This window comes from Triturus cristatus, chromosome 3_2 (genome assembly GCF_964204655.1).
Source record: "Triturus cristatus chromosome 3_2, aTriCri1.1, whole genome shotgun sequence".
Taxonomy (NCBI): domain Eukaryota; kingdom Metazoa; phylum Chordata; class Amphibia; order Caudata; family Salamandridae; genus Triturus; species Triturus cristatus.
Genome location: NC_140584.1, coordinates 42,376,441 through 42,386,853, shown reverse-complemented (window position 1 = coordinate 42,386,853; position 10,413 = coordinate 42,376,441). Strand labels below are relative to the sequence as shown.

The 10,413-nt window shown below is 47.8% G+C and overlaps 1 pseudogene; it reads right to left on the bottom strand.

Annotated features, from left to right (window-relative positions):
* Positions 1–9,882: 9,882 nt before the first annotated feature.
* On the bottom strand, positions 9,883–10,148 carry LOC146856776 (protein S100-A11 pseudogene; annotated as a pseudogene).
* Positions 10,149–10,413: the final 265 nt, after the last annotated feature.

Genomic DNA, 10,413 nt, shown 5'->3' with positions numbered 1-10,413 from the left:
CCTGCGTATTGCCCTGAGGGAACTGAGTGCCTAAGCGTATGTGAAACAACTATGCTTGATGTTTGGCCCTGATGTTTCACTGATCTAGTGCAGTGGCAGAGGTTAGGCCTATCTGTGGTAATGCAAGATCCAGTTCTATGCCCAAAACATGCACTCATGGAAAGCATAGGAGTACTGTCCATATCTTGGGTAAGTCACAAAAAATGCTGGTGGCAGTACACCTAGTTTTTGTGAATCCTTAATATGACCAGACTTTTTATCTGTCGAGAGGGACTATTCTGCCGACCCCTCTTGTGTATATTTCCACCTTGTATGTAAACCACAGACCTTGTACTGGCAATCTTTGCACATGTCGCCTGTGTGTAAGTGTAACAGGTGTATAACACATGTGAGGTAGTTAGACAGTGTGCAGTGAGATTCTGAGTAGGAACAATAGAGTCCAATTAGATGTACCTTGTTCAGCATGACACAAGATAGAGGATGAAGGCAGCTTCCCCTGACAGTACAAATGCTTTGGCTCCATTCCTGTGGCTGAACGTTGGAGACTCAGACACTGAAGGAGGGAAGGATGGAGAAGGGTCTGCCTTTATAAATGTAATACCTACCTTGTTAGCAAAGGGTAATAATGAGTTCTTCCTAAGCACTGCCATCGGGTAGATGGCACAGATTAAAGATGGAACTGCAGTTTCTCTTTTTCAAGATGCAGACGTTTCTGTGCAGGGTCAGCTCTTATATCTGCCCCTCTGCCTCGGGAAGGCTACAGACAGTCAACTGCCTAGATTTCATACCCCATTGTGAACTTGTTATGGTTACTCATACTTGGAGTCAGCACCATTTCTACCTGCTGTGAGAGCCATCACCTTGTATAAATGCTGTATCCGTGGAGCAGGCAGAAAATGGCATTTGCAAATGAACCAATCCAAATTAGGTCTGCATCCTTGGAGAATAGATCAATATCCAAACCACTCCACTTTGTTCCAGTTCCAAGCTCTTCTTGATCAAGGAAGGGAGTGCTCTGCACTATGGCTTGAGTGACCAGGGATGGTGTATGCATGACAGTCAGTCTCTCAGAGGTGAAGGGGCATTACCAGAAGTCTGCAACTTGCTGGAGAAACTGTAGGTCCCACTAAAGCACCTAGACGCCTATCTGCCTGCTCAGAGAGATACGATGAAAGACTGTCAAGGAGAAGCCCAAGGCATTCCCAGCAGGTAGAATACCCAGAAGTAGCTGATTGCTGACAGGGAACGAAGAAGGTCCTGACCTGAAGTTTGAGGAGTCCACCCAGTCTCCTAGTGCAGTTCCTGCTGCGAACTGCATAGTAAATTGTTCATCAACTTGTCAATCATGATTTTAGCCTTTCTACCTCTGACCCTGAAAGCCTGGTACTGCCGCTTCAACTAGAGAAGCTGCTGTATCAGCACGGAGACAACAGCTGATATAGATGAGCATTGGTCTGCAACAACCTGGAAGTCACAACTGTCAAAGACTAGTCCACACCTGCATCTGCCCCAGGAGATGCAGCAGCCGAAGATGCCTGAATAGGTTCGGGGAGCTGCTACAGCCAAAGACAAGTGTCTGCCTGCAATGACCCACATAAAGGCCGCAACTAGCAGAGACAAATTACCACCTTCGTTGGTCTTGAGAGATTCAATTTGCAAAGACGATAACCAAGGGGCTGCTACTACTGAAGACGAGAATCCACCTGCCTCAGCTCCAAGAGGCTGTAGATACATTAGAGGCGCTGCTGTATCAGCCAGGGGACATCGTTGTCAGAGACAAGCACCCATCTGCATTGGCCTGAAGGCTGCACCTGCCGATGATGAGAGCCTGCCTGCATTGGCCCCGCAAGCCACAACTGCATAAGATAAGCACCCTCCTGCATCGGCACTGGGGGATGCATCTCCTGAAGATGAATGCCAGCCTGCATCGGCTTAGAGGCCTCAGCTGCCTACAAGCCAGCTGAGGGTGCCGTTCAACTACAATGGTTAAGGAATGTGCATGTCCACAGTCCTGTGTCATTGAATCTGAAGATTGGGTGTGCGAAGTCGCTGATTGCACGGGCTGGAACGGCTGAGTCACCACATCATCTGATCGGGTAACAGTGAGTTGTGTTTATAGGAACTGAGAGACTAGGCCTAATAAGAAAAGAGGAGGTCTTTGAAAATATGAAATTATTGGGTTTAAGAGACTATTGACTGAGCTTTGAGCTAAAATGTTGGTGTAATCAATAGCAATATACACCTGTGCCTAGTCTCCCATACCCATACTTTTGCTTTTCCTAACCCTCGAGATAGGGGAACTCCCCAGAGAGAGACAGAGGGGAGGAAAGCCCACATCTTACTGTGTAAAAGTATCTGATTAGACTTCGTAGGGAGATTGAAACCCTGAACCCAAGCCACCTTTGGAGTGTTATGTTTTGATGTAGGTTCTATTCTTTCTTTTCACAAAAAAGCTAAGCACTGGGATGAACAATATATTATTATGTCAGTTTGTTGACTAATTAGTTTTGACCTCTTTTTCCCAATACTACCGCCATGAGACACATTTGACTGCTCACCCTGCTACCCTGAGAGTGCAGAAAGGTTCACTTGGCCCAGTTTGCAGAGCAATAGTAGAAGAGACCTCAGAAAAGCAATGATAAGCAACCTCAACCACTTTCATTATGACTTAGCAGCCCCTCTCCACGGCTCCCAAATCGAGCCCGATAGGGGCATGCCTCATCATGTCACAATTACCCCATTTCTTCAAAGATGATACCAAGTGTTGTTCATACAGACACGGAACACATTCTTGGCAATGTAGCACCTATTTATGGCTCAGTGAAAGAAAGTGCTGAGTGGGGTCCTGGTATGTTAATAAGCGGATTGCATCACTACAAAAAGGGTTTGAAACTATTCACATAATCATGGCAGAATACACACGGAAGAACCCTTCTTTCACCTGAAGAGGTAGTCCCAAAAGAGAAGCTACAATTGAGCGATCTGTGAAAGCGAAAACGCAAAACCATCACTGTCTAGGTCAGGCGCGCAACACCCATTGGGCTCACCGGGCTTCAGCCCCCCCTCCCCCCCCCCCGTCATGTTTGTCAGCCCGGCTGAGACAGCCTCGCGGGCTGGCGTCCGTCTAATTGCAGCCGGACCGAGTACTTCACAGGTCTTATAAAGACCATTTACTCGTTAATGAGGCTTGTGTTGTGTTTTCACCCCTTCTTACAGCCACTCTGTCTATGGCTGGAAGACCTATCCCCCCCCCCGAAATCTTTTTCAGCCCCCCCCCCCCCCCCCCCCCCCCTCCCCGAAATTTGGCTCGAGTGGCCCGCCTGGTCTAGGTAGTTCCTCTGGAGGAAATTTATGGCACGTTGAGGAAGCAACATGGGGCGGATGACCAGGCAATTTGTATTGTTTAGTAGTGCGGCAAGCCATGATTCTTGTCAGTGTGATATACTGCACCCGCAAAAAAATGTAGAACTTGATCAGATAGGACAACATTAAAGAAAGCGTTCAAACGTGTTCAATAAGGTACACCTCAGTCAAAGAAGCATGAAGACAGCACTGTGTTACATAATGGGAAACGATGTCCCCAGGCCAAATGAAGTTTTCAGTGAAATTTCCGTCTTGAAATATCTGGCGCTCTGCTCTGCAGTTGGCTTGCTGCGCAGACAGCTCGTGCTTCCGCGGACCCCCGGGTGCCAGTGTGATTGCTTTCTCACAGCTGCACCTGCTGGTGCTGCGGCGTCAGGTACTGGTCAACAGCCAATCACCTCTTAATCACTGGCGGACCTCTCGCGCGACAGCTGCTCCCGGCTCCTCAAGGTGCCCCTGCCTCGTTCCAATATTTTTGGGGTCCTACGCAGGTGAGGGTTGGCAATTTTGAGGCTGTTCAAGCAGTTTCGGGTGATGCAGATGCTTGTTGGAGCAGGCCCCGTTCCAGGATTTTTGGGGCCCTGGGCCAAATGGGAACGTGCGAGACCCTTCTAATTTGAATACGTGACATATTAGAGGCCCCAGAAGCTGCTTTGTTCAGACTTCTTCTGGGCCACAGCTCCTCCCCTCAGCCACCTACAAGTACCTCTTTTACAGCCCATTTCAGGCTGAGGGTGTGAGAATTGCTTGTGGGCGGAGAGTTAAACCTGGGGGGCGCTAAACTGCTGATAATGGACATCCCACAGTGTCTCTGAATGGGCAGGAGGTCTAATTGCAGGACAAACCTGCAAAATGTGTTTCATTGCAACCAGGACACCAGCCCTAGGAGGCCCAGGGAGGGGCCCAAATGCAAAGAGATGCCTTTCTTTCAACTGAATCAGCAGGAAGACAAGAGGGCTGGTGGTGTGTTGAACTAGTGTGGGCCCCATGCTGGTGGTCTGAGTGCTAGGCCCTGGGCAGCTGCCCACACTGCCCATGCCCAGCGCCGGCCTTGCATTGGAGGCTCCAGTGAGATGCTCCATGCAAAACACATCGTAAACAAGCCTTCCGTGAGCCTCATCCCCCAGACCCATGCAGGATGTTCTCTCCTCTTTTTTGTCACCCCAGAATAAGAACAAGCATTTACAAGGCAATCAGTCTTTCATTTTTGAAAGTTAGAGCTACTGGCATTGTAAATGGTACTGTTTTTTTTTTTACTAGAGGAGTCTAGAGGACTAAGAATGAGGAATTACCACTGGGAAGAGAGAGAACGCCGCAGCACTGCCTGGAGGACTTAGACTGAGGAATTACCACTGGGTTCAATGAAGGACCTGCAGCATTGTCTAGAGGACTTAGAATGAGGAATTACTGACAGGACCAAAGAAGCAGCTGCAACACTGCCTGGCCGTTTTAAAAGGTGGGAATTACCGATGAGACCAGAGAGGCAGCTAGCAGCACTGTCTAGAGGACTTAGAATGAGGAATTACCAATGTCACCAGAGACACAGCGGTAAAGATGATATGAATGAGGAGTTACCTACAGGACCAGATTAGCAGTAGCAGCACTGTCTAAAGGGCTTAGAATGAGGAACTATCACTGGGACAAGAGAAGCAGTAAGCAGCACTGCCTACAGGACTTAAAATGAGGAATTACCACCTAGAGGACTTAGAATGAGGAATTACTGAAGAAGCTAGAGAAGCAGGTAGCAGCAACACCTAGAGGACTTGGAATAAGAAAGTACTGACAGGACCAAAGAAGCATCTGCAGCACTGGCTAGAGATTTTAAAAGATGGGAATTACTGATGAGACCAGAGAAGCAGCTGCAGCACTGTCTAGAGGCCTTAGAATGAGGAATTACCAATGAGACCAGAGAGGCAGCTAGCAGCACTGTCTATATGACTTAGAATGAGGAATTACCAATGTGACTAGAGTCACAGCGGTAAAGAGGACTTAGAATGAGGAATTACCTAAGGGACCGGAATAGCAGTAGCAGGACTGTCTAGAGGGCTTAGAATGAGGAATTACTACTGGGATCAGAAAAGCAGCTGCAGCACTGCCAGAAGGACTTAGAATGAGGAATTATCGTCAGGACCAGAGAAGCAGTTAGCAGCATTGTCTAGAGGACGTAGATTGGGGAATCACCGAAGGAACCAGAGAGGCAGCTACCAGCACTGCCTAGAGAAATAAGAATGAGGAATTACTGACAAGACCAAAAGAGCAGCTGTAACACTGCCTAGACATTTTAAAAGGTGGGAATTACTAATGAGACCAGGGAAACAGCTGCAGCACTGTCTAGAGGCCTTAGAATTAGGAATTACCAATGAGACCAGAGAGGCAGCTAGCAGCACTGTCTATAAGACTTAGAATGAGGAATTACCAATGTGACTAGCGTCACAGCGGTAAAGAGGACCTTAGAATGAGGAATTACCTAAGAGACCGGAATAGCAGTAGCAGCACTGTCTAGAGGGCTTAGAATGAGGAATTACCACTGGGGTCAGAGAAGCAGCTGCAGCACGGCCTAGAGGACTTAGAATGAGGAATTACCGTCAGGACCCGAGAACCAGCTAGCAGCACTGTCTAGAGGACGTACAATGGTGAATCACCGACAGAACCAGAGAGGCAGCTACCAGCACTGCCTAGAGGACTAAGAATGAGAAATTACCACTGGGACCAGAGAACCAGCAGCAGTACTGTGTAGAGGACTGAGAATGAGGAATTATCACTGGGTCAGAAAACCAGCTAGCAGCACTGTCTAGAGGACTATGAATGAGGAATTACAACTTGGAACAGAGATGCAGCTGAGGCACTGCCTAGAGGACTAAGAATGAGGAATTACCACTGGGACAAGAAAACCAGCTAGAAGCACTCTCTAGAGGAATATGAATCAGGAATTACCAATGGGATCAGAGAAGCAGCTGCAGCACCGTCTAGAGGACTTAGAATGAGGAATTACTGACTGGACCAGAGAAGCAGCTATCAGCATTGTGTAGAGGACTTAGAATGGGGAATTACTGACAGGACCAAAGAAAGAGCTGTAGCACTTTCTAGAGGTTTTAAAAGGTGAGAATTACCAATGGAACCAGAGAAGCAGCTGCAGCACTGTCTAGGAGACTTAAAATGAGGAATTACTGATGAGACCAGAGACGCAGCGAACAGAGCCTGGGTACTCTTAAACGTTTGCCCAGGGGCCTCAAAGTATGGTCTGAGGTGTGACCGAGGGCCGCACTGTGGGGGTAGGGGTGCTGGGTGGGTCAGGGACTGTGTTAGGAGGTCTAAAAAAAAGTTAAATAAACGGGCAAGCATTTATTTGCAGGGTAACTAAAGTTAAGTGGTGTAGGACACCACAGTAGTTACTTAATTTAACCTGCAAATAAATGCTTGTGGGTTTATTTACCAGTTTTAGGTCGAGCATTCGAGACCTCTTGTATATACTTTAGTATATACTTATATGTGTATGTACTTTGTGGACTCTGGAGAGCAGCCCTAGGACTTGTCTGCTTCCGCTTAGGGACTTTTTTTTCTCTTCAACTGCCTTTATTTAACTGTCTTAATAGAAAACGACCAGCAGAGGTCAGTAAAATACCAGAATTGCTTTCTTCTGAGGGCCTTTCTTTTTATTTATTTTTCTGGCAACTGCCTCTATATAACTTTCTTTATAGAAAACGACCAGCAGAGGGTCAGAAAAATACCAGAATCACTATAGCATTCTCTAGATTCAAGTCCATAGAAATTGTCTTCCAACAGTACCCGTAGACAATATTATTTTTTTCAAATCTTGTATTTTCAGTGACATGACCACCGAAGGCCATGATATTATATTAAAAGCAGAGCTTTAGACTACACCATATCCCGCTGAAAAGCAATATTTCTCTCCATGTGTTCCCATACCTGGCATGTCACGCAGTTTGGTCCTTACATTTCCTCCATGTTAAAGAACAGTAGATGTTTCAGCACCCAGTCTAATGTGCTGCATAGGTAAATACATATAAGGTCCCAAAGGCGAGACCGATTGCATTGCAAATGCTTATTTGTGAATATTAGTGCTCAGCAAGTAAACAGAAGCTCTTGCTACTGTTCACCAGGGGGGCTGCATGTAAAAGACAAGAGAGCCGCAAGTGGGCTTGGGCTGTACTTTGAGTATCACTGGTCTAGAGGACTTAGAATGAGAAATTATCAACAGGACCAGAGAAGCAGCTAGCAACACTGCCTAGAGGACTATGAATGAGGAATTACCACTCTGGCCAGAGACACATCTGCAGCACTGCCTTGAGGACTTGGAACCAGGAATTACAGATGAGACCAGAAGAGCAGTAGCAGCACTTTCTAGAAGACTAAGAATGAGGACAAGAGAGGCATCTAGCAGCACTGCCTAGAGGACTTAGAAAGAGGAATTACCACTAGGAACAGAGAAGCAGTTGCAGCACTATCTGGAGCAGGGGTCTCCAACCGGTCGATCGCGAGCTACCGGTAGCTCGCCGAGACCCTGCCAGTAGCTCGCGCTGCATGGTGCTCAATTTAGTAGCCCTTTAGTGTTGTTTGGGCTATTTGGCTGTTTTCAGGCTACGTTGCCCGCCCTCACCCAAACCAGCTGCTTAGATTGGCTTAAGCTTAGCTGGGGTGGGGCGGGCTCAAGAGGAGGACGTTTCTCTCCTTCCTACGTGATCAGTCTCATGACCATCTCTAAGTGCCCCCTGCCTTTTCCTCACAGGCACTGCGCTGTTCAGTCACAAGTGCAAAGTGTGGAGCTGCAGTGGGCGTGGCAGGGCAGAGCAGCTGGTTCTGCAGGTTGCGCAAGCAGTATAGAACTGCTGGGACCCGCGCCATCTGCCGTCTTAAACAGTACAGCCAAACCTTGCCTTATATTAACCGAGCAGCAGGTAAGCCGTGGAAGAGGTGTTAACACGGATTTGTTAGTTTTAGTGCAGGGATACCAATTTAAGAAGAGAACTCCTGTCGTAGCGTTAGGATTTGGGAATAAGAACAATCCATTTTACAATGCCTATGTCAGGCCTGGTTTATGTTTTCGAGTCAGGCACTGCCAACTACGTGAACGGTGTTATTGGGGCGCCAGCGCCTTCCGGAGTAAACTGGTATCCGCACTTCCAAAATTAAAAGTCCTACTTTCGTTTTCAATCTGGGCCCTTAGTGGAGCCCGTGGGGATGAGAGGAGAAGGACGTGCCCTTTGTCCCAAAAATCGGCCCATGTATGTGAAATGGAAAAAGGCGTGGGACGCTGGGACAGTCGGGATCAATCCGGGACGTCTGGTCACCTTGGGGCCCGAGGCACCCTCGCTGCGTCACTGCTCATGGCGGAGACACCCACAGTGATCTGGGTGGCACGGTTAAGGCCCTGTGACGTAGCCTGGCATCCTGTGCCCAGCCGGGACACAGCCCGCGTCACCGCCCGTTGCTCACCTGAGGTGTGCTCAGGGCAGGCGAGACTTCCTTCAAAGATATGCGTGACGCACTGCTGCCAGTGACCCAAGGTCAGAGGTGTGGATGAGAGCTGGAACAGCCACACCAATGGCCTTCCAAGCGCCTCGAGGCTCTGCAGCCGGCAGTGAGCGCTATGCAAGAGGACTCAGCCACTCACTGGCAGCTCGGTACCTGAGGTCTTCCGTCCCCAGGAAGACGCGCGCACCAGGCAGGGGGGGGCGACAGTCTGTATGGGGGCAGAAGCAATGGTTAAAAAAGTCAGCGACGAGAAACACGGCACCTGCCTGTGATGGAAAGCAGTAAGGTGCCCCCTGCATAGAAATGCGCTTCATGTTAAAGGAGCCATCGAAAGAAAACCATACTTCTCTTGCTGTTCCACTGACACAAATAATTAAAATTACCCTAAAAAATGATTTTATCCAAATAGGTGTGCAGTCAGTTAAAAACATTGATTTTCTTCCGCAGTCCCTTTCCACCAATGCATTTGTTGTGAATGTGCCTGTTTCGAAGTGGTTTTGCCCGCCATAAAACAGTGCAGCGCTATAAAGGAGGGACCAAACCTGCATGTTGTCAGGAAGTCGTGTTTGCAGTCATGTGCCTTTGCGTTACAAATATTACTGTTATCAAGTGTGTTATGTCAATTGAATTAATGGAAGCAAGTCAGACTTCTACATACAAATTTCAGAATGCACCTTCCAACAACACACCACAAACAGTCTGTTATTGAATCATTGGGAGGTAACGGTTTCCTTACAAACATTGTGCGGAAACATTTTCTTTTTGGGGGTGGAGGAGATGGGTTGTGGAAAACTCTTGGGGCACCCTGCCAATATGGACTACGAGATGAGCGCGGGGTCTAGGGTTATGAGAAATAGATGTGGGTGGCCCGGGGCCAAGAAACAGAAGATGTACAGAAGCATAGGAAAACAGTGGATTGCAGCACTTTTATGCCATGGAATGTAACTGTGAGCAAAGTGTGATGTGCGTCTGTACATCTGTGCATACTTGAGATCTGGCTTGGGTGCATGAGTTCTGACTTTGTCTTCACATTATTACCTCGTGGCAGGCAATACCCCCAATCAAGCCAAAAAATCCTGGAAGTCAATCTGATTATCTTTCTTCACATCAACCCCACCATCCAAAGAGGCCATACTTTCCTTTTCAGCTCCGGTTACGAAACTTTAAACCAGGTTGTCGAATGACATTTTGCTGTGGTCCCCTTCCTTACCAGCGTAGCGCTGAAAAGTGGTGATCAGGTATTCCATGCAGCACTCCATTTCTGAAGGCAAATCTGTACACATCTGTGCCATTGTGAAAGTTCTGGATGGAAACACCTGTCCTTTGGTATCTACAAAAAGTGTACCTACACAAGCGTACTCAGTGGTTATGCATGGACTCTGGAGTTTATCAGCACAGACCTGAGGGACTCAAAAGGTGCCGGCACTTGCTGCAAGAATGTGTGTCACACTAGCTGGACGAGGCCTCAATCTGGTAAGGCAAACTTAGCCTTTAATCTTCCCGAAGTCGATAAAAGGGTAACGCAGAGTTGTGACATAATTATAGCTGGCAATATGA